The 12,478-nt window shown below is 38.3% G+C and overlaps 1 protein-coding gene and 1 long non-coding RNA gene across 11 annotated transcripts in view; one reads left to right on the top strand and one right to left on the bottom strand.

Annotated features, from left to right (window-relative positions):
* MECOM (MDS1 and EVI1 complex locus) overlaps positions 1–12,478 on the bottom strand; it is a 630,714-nt gene that overhangs the window by 389,752 nt on the left and 228,484 nt on the right. The gene's annotated exons all lie outside the window — the stretch shown is intronic.
* Positions 1–12,478, top strand: part of LOC132657259 (uncharacterized) — a 41,991-nt gene that overhangs the window by 22,689 nt on the left and 6,824 nt on the right. The window contains exon 1 of the long non-coding RNA XR_009595140.1: positions 1–12,478. This exon is cut by the window's left edge and continues 22,689 nt beyond it. This is a non-coding gene — a long non-coding RNA (uncharacterized LOC132657259).

The following is a 12,478-nucleotide window of genomic DNA, read 5'->3' as shown; positions in this document are numbered from 1 at the left end:
AGCACCATTATAAACATTAATTCAAGCAGATACACTATTCCAATAATAGGGGAAAATGGTAACATTGTTAAGTACTACAGTAGGTTACAACACTTAATCATTCTTCAGTATATCTGGCTATATTCATCTGGATGTTTACAAGATTATAATGGCATCAACTCCACTGTTAATAATATAGGCACTTGCTAGAATTTCAATTATCTTTTGCAATATGTTGACATAGGGAATAGACTACAACTGGCTATTTCTGAATATGGTGAGAAGACCCATATCTCATTTGTATGCATGTCTTTGTTTACATAGCCGTGGAAAAATATTGCATTGTGCTCATATTTTGTAATTGGTTCTGCATCTATGATAAAAAAAGGAAGTTCTAGCTAAATGGCTTTTGTAAACGTCAGTTTCTTTGATATGATTTAGTTTAGCAAAAAGTATTGCTGAAATGACAGCTTTGTCTTTTAAAATTGATACCAAATGGCCACACATAAAAATTCTTTCAATTTTCAGTGCCTTGTACAGTAACTAACACATAATTGGGGCTCCAAAACTATGTGTTGACTGACTAAAATAGGTAAGTAAGTAACATTGAAAAATAAACATTATCATGGATAAGAAAAATCAGAAATTTTATTTTTATTTTTTATTCTCAGAAAACTTTTATATTTTGACTAAAGAGCCAAAATCATCAGTTCAACTGAAATGCTTGAATTTGAATTACATGAGAGTATGTTCTTATTGACAACAAACATTTTTCATCATGATTATCTTTCTGGAATCACAGAGAAAATAAAGGGAGAAGTTACTATATAAAAAATTATTTTGCTGCTCAAAAAAATGGATTTGAAATAATTTAAAAGTTCCATGAGAAAAATAAAACCTGCTTAAGAACCAATCAATTTTTGTATTCTATTTTGCCATTTATACAACCCTATGAACTAGATTGCATTATTTCCCCCCACCTCCCAGATGAGGAAACCAAAGCTTAAAATGCTAAAGTAACTTTCCCCAGTGTCACAAATCTAATTAAGGGGTAGAGAATGCCAGGTTTTCTGGCTTCAAATCCCATTCTCTTGCCATTAAACTAAGCTGTGTCTGAAATAAGTAAGGAAAATGTAAGGAAAATATCTAGGTTAACACATAATTGATCTTTGAAACTGGGTCTCTGATAAAGCCTACTTTTTACACAGGAAGTCATATTATTAAAGGCTATAGGTGACATCCAAATAGTAATTTCTTTGCAATTATTAGTCATAAAAATAGAAAAGTTTAGGAAACTCATGTCAGATCTACTGAGAGAATATAAAATATTCATGAAGAAAATGTTCATGGAAGCACCTTCTTTGGTAACCAGACAGATTCAAATTACAGCTCCATCCATTTAACAGAATCAAGCTTTCTGGAATGTTATTCGAGGGGACAAAAACCTTCTTTATTTAATTCCCTCTTCTCCCCCTGAAACCACCAGCAAATAAGAGTAAACGTATTCTTGAGTTAAAGAAAAATGAAAAGTATAGATTTACAGAGAAATCTGTTTTCATTTGGCATTTTTCCTTCTCCCCAGGCACTAAAAGGAGATCCGTTATAATCTCAGAGTAGAGTTGAACACTCATGAGATTAGAACTTTGTTCTAAAAACAATTGAAAAATTATTTTTGAATGGTTAGATCAGACTTTCTAAGATTTCAACAGAGCCTAATTGTAATGTCATACATAAAGCAACAAGAAACTCATAACCATCTCATCTTTTAGTCCTAAAATGTATCAAAAAGTAAAAATGTTAGTCACTCAGTCATGTCTGACTCTTTGCAACCCCATGGACTGCAGCCCGACAGGCTCCTCCGTCCATGGAATTCTCCAAGCAAGAATACTGGAGTGGGTAGCCATTCCCTTTTCCACAGAATCGTCTTGACTTCGAGATCGAACCCGGATCTCTTGTATTGCAGACAGATTCTTTGCCTTCAGAACCACCAGGGAAGCCCAAAATATATCAAGAGACATTGATGCATTTATTTAATGGCTCCAGTAAGGTACAGGACACAACAAATTTCTATTATCTATGGAGCATTTACCATAAGCCAAACACTAGTTTTAGCATCATGCTTCTATTAACCCATTTAGTCCTCAAAATAGCCCATGATATTGCGATTATCTCAATTCTACAGGTAAGAAAAGTGAGGCAGAGGTCTTAGGTAAATTAAATGTGATGAAAAAGCCACGACTCAACCCAGATAGCTTAGCCGCAGAGCCCACTTAATCCCTCAACTGTATACCTTCATCACTCTGCACTTCACCTTGTAATAGCTTTCCAAATGTAGGAGAACAGTAAGAATTGTTTTTTAAAAAGATATATTCATCTCATCCTAAACCACAAACATTCAAGTTCCCGAGTCAAAAATTTACATTCAAACAGTTTTAATTGCAGCAGCAGATCCTGAGGCAAGGATTCAGGAGCTAGTAGTTTTTAGCAGAGATATTCTCAAGAAACACAGGGAGAAAAGTAGGAAGAGAAAGAGAGAAGCCAGAAGTAAATAAAGGGTTTGTTATCTAATGAATTACCACTGAGCACTGAAGAAAACTGTGTAGATCAGTATGGCTGAGGTGAAGAAGCTGGGGGTTTTATCCACCAGCTCCCATCAGTCATTTGTTTGAGATCTGATCCCAAGGGACGTCATTCCTTGAACTTCTGACCTGCCCATTCTCAGACCCGGCCTACTCAGGCAAACCATTTGGAAGTCATGGTTAGCCTGCACAGAAACAGTGAGGGGATGTGAATGGGGCACTGGCTATCTGTAGTACTGGTCACAGCCAGCATTTGAAGAAAAGCTACTTCAGACTCTTCTCATTTTCTTATTCCAATGTGCAGAGTTTGATCTAGTAATTTAAAAAGACATGTGCTTAGCAAATAAAATTTTTTTTTTTTTACTCCTCTGTCCACTTGAAAGTGAAAGTCACTCAGTCATGCCCGACTCTTTGCAACCCCATGGACTATACAGTCCATGGAATTCTCCAGGCCAGAATACTGGAGTGGGTAGCCTTTCCCTTCTCCAGGGGATCTTCCTAACCCAGGGATCAAACCCAGGTCTCCTGAATTGCAGGTAGATTCTTTACCAGCTGAGCCACACGGGAAGCCCCATTATTTACTATTTCATTTTTTCCCCAACAAAAATTTATTGTGATCTGGAATCTAAGTTGGGGCAGAGATTAAAATATAAATTAAAAACACTGTCAAATAAGACATACAAATTACTAGCCATAAAAACAAAGACTGATAAAAACTGACCACATGAAAAGACCTTCTGTTCATTTAAAGATAGCATAAAGAAGCAGGGGGAGAGAAAAGCTACAAACTAGTGGAAGATATTTGAAAAATATGCAGTTAGCCAAAGATTAGTATCCAGCATATAAAAGCAAATTCTAAAACAAATAAGACTGAACAAAAACCCTGTGGATAGGTCATAGACATAAACAGGATTTCACTAAACAGGAAATATAAAAGGCCCATACATATATGAAAAGAAACTCCATCCCTTTAGTTATCAGGAAAACACAAAAGTAAGGTAATAATAAGATAATATTTTATACCTCCTAGGTTAGCAAATAGGATAAGAGCAAGCGGTCTGAATACATAAAAATGCAGGAGATCTTGCCCTTTGCTGCTATGTGCATACATTGGCACACAGACCTTAAAAAACAATCCTGTTCTACCTCGAGCTATCTCCTTTGACTGCTATTCCACTGCTAAATATATACTTTAGAGAAGCTCTTATATATACATGTTGGAAGACGTGTTTGAGGCTGTTCACTTCAGCACTGTTTATATCCCCAAACTGCAAACCCAAAGGTCCATCACATGAGAATGAATAAGTAGGTTGCAGCACAGTCCTAACAGGAAATAGTGTACAATGGGAAAACGAGCAACATGGATGAACTTCAAAACAAAATACTGCATGAAGAAAAGCAAGAGCCAGATTCTTTTCTTAACTCAAAACCAAAGCAAAGCCAAATAATATATTATTTAGTAATATATACATATGCAAAAAAACACACTTAAGTAGGGAAATGCTAAAGGTAACATTCAGGCCAACAGTTACCTGCACCGTGAGGCAGGAGAATGGGATAAGGAAGATACCCTAAGGGAGATATGATAATACGGTCATGTTTCACCTCTTAAGTTAGGTGGTCTAAGTTCACAGGTTTTTTTAAATTTTTCTATTCTATTACTTGTCCATATGTTCCATATACCGCAATATCTCGTTTTATTACACTTTGCGTTGTTGGTCTTCGCAGATGCTGCATTTTTCACAACTTGAAAATTTGTGGCAACTCTGCACTGAAAAAGTCTATTTGCATCATTTTTCCAAGAGCATTTGTTCATTTTGTGTCTCTGTGTCACATTTTGGTTATTCAGCATTTTAAACTTTTTCATCACTTTTTATTTGTTACAGTGATCTATGATCAGAGATCTTTGACGTAACTAGTAAAACTTACTGAAGGCCCAGATGATAGCATTTTTTTAGCAATAAAACATTTAATTAAAGTATGTACTTTTTTTAAGCAGACTTAAACAGAGTACTGTATAGTGTAAACATAAATTTTATGTGCATAGAGAAATCAAAAAATTTGAGCGACTCACTTTTTTTGATACTGGCTTTATTATGGTGGTTGGGAATGGAAGCCACAATATTTCAGAGATGTGTCTGTATTATCTTACATTTAGTCTTTTGATGTATCAATTATTACATGATAAAGAATTACTAATTAAGACAGTGATCCTTGACCATACATAGCTCACAACCCTGCCGGGAAATCTTCTTGCAGAAATGCTAAGTGCTCTAATAGGAGAATCATAATAGAGAGAAGGGCAGGGGAGGGCAACAAGGTTTCATGGAGGAAACCTTGCAGGATGAATGTGATCTGCCAAGGGGAGGCCAGCAAAAGCATTCCAGGCAAGAGAAACCGAATGAGCAAAGGGTTGAAAGAAGACTGAAGCCTGCTGACATGTAAGGTGCTGAGGTTGGGGTGGGGGTGCAAATGATGATGACTCCAGAGAGTTCACTATTGAGTGGATGAAGAGATGCGGATTGCTGATGGCAAGGCATAATTCTCTCACTTTCAAGGGGACTTGCTACCGTTGCTCACCCTTTTTAGGGATGGATCCCATGCCGTCTAAAGCTTCTGAAAGAAAAACCACTTCTGTTTCCCACTTCTGACTGGTGGCGTTGGTAGAGGGAGAAGAGAAATTAAACCCGTCTGGCCCTTTCTTTCTGCCAGTTGCTCACCCCAGACCTAGGGGTCAAGTAATCGCCTCTGGATTTGTAGAGAAAGTCATGCTGGGTGGTCTCCTAGGATTAAATGCCAGGATCGTTGAGAAAATGTCATCCCATTAGAGGCACAGAGGCCAGATGATCCCTCTGTTTGTGGAGCTGACTTTGCCTGCCATGCACAAGTAATTTCCCAAATAGTTCAAATAACTTGGAGGGGCAGAGAGTGCATGCTGACAAGGGGAATATAGATGACAATGCATCTAATTGTACTGGAGCCTGTCTTGTGAGGCCTGGTGAGTGGAGAGGCCATTCCCTGCTCTGACTGGCATCACGGTTGAGCCTGGCACCATGGGCAGACAGACAGGATCCACAGCTCTCTAGAAGAAATCCAAGGTACCATGCCCTGGACAGAACCTTCACCTCTGAAGGAGTGTGGATAATATGTTCACATTTCTATGCTGTTTGACGAAACATTTTGTAACAAATGAAAAATTATAAAATGATAATGAAATCTATTACCAAGCAATACTTCTGGTGTTCATGATAAAATGTTTTCATTCACCCTCATTTTAAAAACTTTGAACCAGTTCAAACTTGTTATCACATTCCCTGGCATACATAAGTAAGAATATGTCCATTTTATGAAATTCAAGAATTCTATCTCTATCAAAAAGGAGAAAAGCCTATGGGAGACAGACTACGATTCATTTTATGTATCCCTAGCAAATTTGAGATATTTTAATGCAGATAACATCATGGTATTATTTCCATGTGAAAATGCCTTTACTTAAACTGTTCCAACGGATTTGTCTGAATTTGTATCAAATATACATAAGATTTTTGATAGACAGAAATATAGAGAATAAAAGGTGCTTTTAAGATTTTTCATCTGTTACACTTGAGTCATTTCCACATGCCATTAAAGTTATACTGAAGAGTAATTTCCACATGCCATTAAAGTATGAATCTGAGAGTATCTTCCTCTTTTGTTTTCTAGCAAGCACAAAGGATAAAAAAAAAAAAACAACTAGTCATAGACATAAAAATCCGTAGCGCATGGGCATGTCAGCATCCCAGTTGGATGGGAGTGCCTTGAGCCAGCAAAGAAAGCTTCAGATGTTTCATGTCAAGGAATCATGTATTTAGGAGATTACAGAGACAGTGACCACTGACGTTTAGTGAAAGGAGGAAGAAAATCAGTCAAAACAAATAAATAATGAAGGTTTCCTAAAAGTAAGCTTACTATATAGATGAAAGTACAAAGCAAATTGTGGTGGTCTCTTCCATTCCTGAACTTCTGGGGTCCCACAACCTTGCAAAAGCCATCAATGACGTCTCCAGTTTTTCCCATTGCAGTTTTGACTGTGAACGGAGAACTGGTCAAATGGCCTAGTGTTTATGGCCCTAGTAGATGTCTACATATTGCAGCTCTTTGAATGCAGGCCTGTATTCTTTACAACACCCCCATAGAACCTAATTAAATGCCTTGCATCCAATAGGTGCTCAGGAACTACCTGTTGAATTTAAATGAGTGACCATTTCAAAAGAGGACTCATTTCCCCACAGTGTTAAAATCAACTGTTCAATATTTGAAAGTATTTGCCAGAACTTGGATTTCTCTCCTCATCTGCTGTGAAATTTCTTGGTGTCCCATAGAAAAGAATACATTGCAAATGGAAGGAAATTCCATCCAGGACTCTTCCCTGTGAGCAAGCACCTTGCCTTTCTTCTAGACAGTAAGCATGAAGGCTCTATTCATGCTGCCCACATTAAATCCTTTCGTATGCTCCCCTGTGGTCAAACAGGGGAGGACCTATTTATTGAGGACCTATTCCGTGCAAGGCACTGCACTACTTTCTGTGGCAGGAAAGGAAAAGGGAATAAAGGCAGCTCCATTCTCTCCCAAAAATTAATACTGTAATCTGACCAAAGGTGTAATTGTGTTTATAATACCTTTGCCCATCTTAGCTGCTCAGCACAGCTTTAAGATCCAGAGAAATAAACAAACAAAAATATTTGTCTGCCCTCAAATAGTTAAGATTAAACCTGCCTTCCATTCCCAAGATTCCACTAAAAACCCTTCTCTGACTTTGCTAACAGCCTCCATCCCATCCAACCCAAAAACTCTCATCTTCTTCCTTCACTAGTTTGACCTGGCTTATCTCCTGTCTATACTATTTGAGGGCTTCCCTGGTGGCTCAGTTGGTAAAGCATACACCAGCAATGCAGGAGACCCTGGTTCTATCCCTGAGCTGGGAAGATCCCCTGGAGAAGAGAATGGCTACCCACTTCTGTATTCTTGCCTGGATAATTCCATGGACAGAGGAGCCCAGCCGGCTACAGTCCACGTGGTCACAAAGAATCAGACATGCATAATACTATTTGAGAAGAAAATGAGTTTTTCCCCTGACCACTGCTTCCCCACCTTCAAGGCTGGGTCTGCTGTCTGCCCTGCTCCTCTGGAGACTCATCAGGCTCTCACCTGGGTTTTTCTACCAGCCATTCTCCTCTGGGGGTGTGTGAGGAAACCCAACTGCTCAACAAAATTCTCTCTGAAGATGGAAGAGGACTCAAAGTACAACATATTTAGCCCAGTTTCCTATAGTCAGTAGTCCTTTCTCTCCTATAGTCAGTAGTCCTTTCCATTCACAAACACAAAGCTCTCTCTTATGTGGGGAATTTTCAAGATAAAACAAAAAATAAAACAACAAAAAAGAAGCTTACAGATATAGAGAACAGACTGGTGGTTTCCGGGGGCGGGTAGGGCAGGGAAGATGCAAGGTGAGGGGTGAGAGATATGGGTGAAGGGGGAATACATGTATAAAACAGAAAAGAAAAATAAAATTAAGAAGGCAATCAGAAGAAAAAAAAGGAAAAAAAAGACCAATTCATTGTAGGGAAATGATCTTTTTTAGATAAACTGCTGCATTTGATGTTATAGCAAATAATCTCTACTCTAACTAATGATGTATTCTTTACAATTGTCTCACTGAATCCTCAGCAAAACTAAATACCATTTCCCTAAATTTTTCAAATAAGGAAAACCAGGCACAGAGAGGTTACAGATTTTGTACAAATGCCTGCAGCCAGTAAGTGACAAGGCAGAATTTATTCCCAGATCTGTTTTACTCTCCATAAATGGCTGATTGCATGTTTTGTGAGCAGCGATTTTACTAGTTTACCTTGTTTTATGAATCTATGTCCCCATACCCTTCAAAACCCAGTATAATAAATAAAGTTAAAGAGCTAATACATGTGCACAAATACTACACTGGAAGAAGTGAATAAAGAAAAAAATTAGAGAAATATCTTATAATCTTCAAGTTTCATTCCCAGACTCACCCTCTTACAGGCTAGCCGTGTCTATACCTCAGGATTCTTTCTTTGCGCTGATAGATGATAATTTGGAAGTCCCTTTAACTTCTCCCTTGCCCCAGACGCTCTTACCCAGTCTACTTTCAAATCCTTTTAACACTTCCTGAAGCATCATTTTGATCATGTCACCCTCACTCTCAAATCCTATGAGGACTCTCAGTTCCCACATCAAGGAAGACACCATAAACCTTTGCCAGAGGCTTTACCTCACAGTCCATCTTTCCCCTTACAGACCCCAAAACATACCCTGATGAACTTGTTGATGAACATGTCCCACACTACACAAATAATGCACAGCTTCCCAGTCAGCTATCTTGCCCGGAGTCCATAGTGCAAAACTTGCTAAACTACTTTCCCAATCTTGACAGTTTATGAAGTGGGCATAGGTTCTGGGTGTTGGGCTTTACCTGTGTTTACATTATCTTCAATCCTACACTACCATCCACTGTAGGTCAGTCTCACCATCTGTGTTTTGCAGACGAGGAAATTAACACTGAGAGAGTTGCCCATGATCATATACCTGATGTCATGATCTGGATTTGAACCCAGATCAGGCTGACTCAAAAGTACTTGCTCTTAGGTACTACATATACACATGCCCATCAGGAGAGCTCACACATGGGGTCTACGCACTGCCCATGCAGTTGTGGTCCACTAAACACAAAATTAATTAAAAGTTTCTTAAATTCCCCAGACATTTTGCAGTACAATTTTGTCAATCGATAAATACTTAAAACTCTAAGTGAAAGGTCTTAAACTTTTCATGTTATGAAAAAGGGCCAACGTATCTTAAAAGGTTGGAATCCAACTCTCTCATTTTACCTTGAATCTAGAATTTGGTTGGAAGCCTCCTCATCCCCTGAGATTTAGATTAAATTGCCTGAACCAGCCAGTTTCTTGACCTGTGACAGTCCAGAGCCCTCCCAGAGATGTGTACCCAGCTCTCAGGGGGGTGAGAATTGTCTTCTGGTCACTGTCTGCCACCCACACTTAAAAGTTCTCCTGGTCTATCTCCATCATCCCCCACTCTGCCTTCCTGTAAAATTCACCCTCTCATTCAATTTCTAGGAGAGCCAATCAAATTAGGCATTTCATGAGTTTCATTTGATTGGAGAAGGGAATAGGTTAAGGTCACAACAAAGAAGAACTGAACAATTTTATAAAGCAGCTGTACTACAATAAAAAGGAAAGTTTATTAATTTTAATTTTAAAAACTACAAGTTATGTGTGTAGTCCAGTCTGATGTATTCAGAGACAGCCAAGATATCTTTCTCATTGATTCCATAACTAACTTCATAAGGGACCTACTATACGCCTGGTACCATGTTAATTTCAGGAAGTAAAATAATTAACATTGTTTCTGTCCTTGGGGCACTCACACTTGGAAACAGGGCACACAAACAGATGGTTACTGTACAAAATAACAAGTAGGTGCTTACAAAGTACTCAGGGAGCAACTAAGAGGAAGAAACCACCTCAACCTGGAAGGCTGGGGAAGGCTACACACCAGAGCTAAAATTTTAAATAAAACCTCTTCCATGAAGAATTTTCCATTCCAAGACAGCCAAGTGAAAGTACATTTGAGGCAGAGAAAAGCGTGTATGTGAATTATATATTAAGGACTAGTGAGTAGTTGTGTATAAATGGAATATAGGCATAAAAAAGGATACAAGATGTGAGGCTAAAATGGTAGGTCTGAGGCGTATTACAGAAACCCTTGTTTGTGATGTTAAATTGTTTGGCAACTAGGAGTCATGACATGATCAGATTTGTATTTTGGAAAGATAACTGGAAAATTCTTGGATGGGAGCTAGAAGAGGGAAATCAGAGCTTTTTACAATGGTCCTGGTGACCAGTGACGAGGTGATATTTAGGTCATCTCTGGAACCTGACTCACAGTAGATACTCAACAAATGTTTTTATTTAATTGAATTTGTCTCACTAGCATCTTGCTCAAATATAGCAAGCAATTGGCCTTGATATAGTATCTTTTAAAATACTACATTTTGAATATTGAAAATGCTTAGGTGCCTGATCAGGGTTAAGATGGCTTGGAACTAACTGAATATTTATAGATCATTTATCACACACTAAAGATCAGCTATACATAATCCCATTTACTCTACACATGACCCTTCAAGATCGCAGTTTCACCACTTCACACAGGAGGAGAGTAATGAGTGAACAAACACTAGGTGCAACACCAGAATTGGAACTTGATGGGGTGTGGTTCAGCCACTAAGTCGTGTCCGACTCTTTGTGACCCCATGGACTGCAGCATGCCAGGCTTCCCTGTCCTTCACTGTCTCCTGGAATTTCTCAAATTCATGTCCATTGAGTTGGTGGTGCTATCTAACCATCTCATCCTCTGCTGCCTTCTTCTCCTTCTGCTTTCAATCTTTCCCAACATCAGGGTCTTTTCCAATGAGTTGGCTCTTTGCCTACCTAATTTCAAAATCAACTGTAAACTTATGGCAACAAAGATCACTTGTAAAGCCACATTCTTCTTCATCAAATATTTTAGAATAGGATTCACAGAAATGAGACAAGGGTGTGGATGAGAGATCTCTGGCCTGGGAAGAGAAGTTCTGATACTGCTTTCATATATATTTATTTTCTTTTTACTACATATGGCAGCAAACTATAATGAGTCAGATATTGTCATAACACATTGCATAATTCCAATGAGGCATTCACATCTCAACTACTTTTCATTATTTGCAATTCAGTAATAAATCAAAGAGATCAACTATTTGGTGGGCTGGGGGAGGGTGGAAACTCACTTCACCCTTAAATATCACTAAATATTGAATGGTATTATCAGGAGGTAATGCCACTTCCCATAATAGATTTGGCTCCAGGTACACTGGAATCCAGATTTCTGACATCCGAATACATTGATAAATTTCTGATCCCAAAGTTTTATTTGAATTCAGATCTCCAAAATCTCCTTAAGCCGATTTACCAGGAATGATGCCTGTCAACAGAGAGATAGAACATCATCCACCCAGTCTTTAAAGTTTTAAAATCAAAGCCAAATGAAGCTCATTTGGGAAAGATCTTTTCTTTCTTTAAGGTGAGAGATGGAGCACAAATGAAGCATACCATAGTAAATAGGAACTGTGCTCGCTTTCAGTCATGCACTATAGCCATTAAGCCTTAAGGTCTTAAGGTACCAAGCAATGCATATGATAAATTTCTCAGAAACATCCCAGCCATAACATAGTTCTTGCTGATTGCTCATTTACCCATAATGCATGCTGTCATAGCAAAGCCTGACAAATGACTGAGAAAGCTCAGGTTATTTTTTACTCTGACTGCCAAGCCCCTCACCTCAGATTATTCATTTATTAGGGCAATCACTGAGGTCTGGGTACTTAATATTGTTTTCACCAAATATGAAAATGATCTACTTGCCTATTCTTTAGTTCCTCCTAGGGCAAGCCATTTATCATCAGCTCAGGATAAATGACTGCTTCATTATAGCCATAATTTATGAGGTGTTAGAAGTAAAGAGCCACGCCTAGAGACTTAAAGCTTTAATATGGATTAAAATAAGATAATCAATCAAGCTAACACAAATTTTCGCTCAGCATTATTTCTTGTTTTGAAATAGCTTAATACTTTTGGGGGGCGGACGGTTTTTAAGCCACGTTGAATATCTCATTATCCAACAACATGCATGTCTGTCTGAGGCAATGTGTAAATAAATATAAGTGAGATACTACCAAGAAAAAGGAAATAAAACCACGCCACCAGCCGTAATTGACTGAAATCCTGATTTTTCTTCATGGTGTCTGATAAACCGGAGGCCAAGGAGCTTGCAAGGCAGTGGTGAAC

The sequence above is a fragment of the Ovis aries genome, chromosome 1, assembly GCF_016772045.2.
Source record: "Ovis aries strain OAR_USU_Benz2616 breed Rambouillet chromosome 1, ARS-UI_Ramb_v3.0, whole genome shotgun sequence".
Taxonomy (NCBI): Eukaryota; Metazoa; Chordata; class Mammalia; order Artiodactyla; family Bovidae; genus Ovis; species Ovis aries.
Note: the sequence above shows the minus strand (reverse complement) of the source record. Positions and strands in the feature narration are given on the sequence as shown.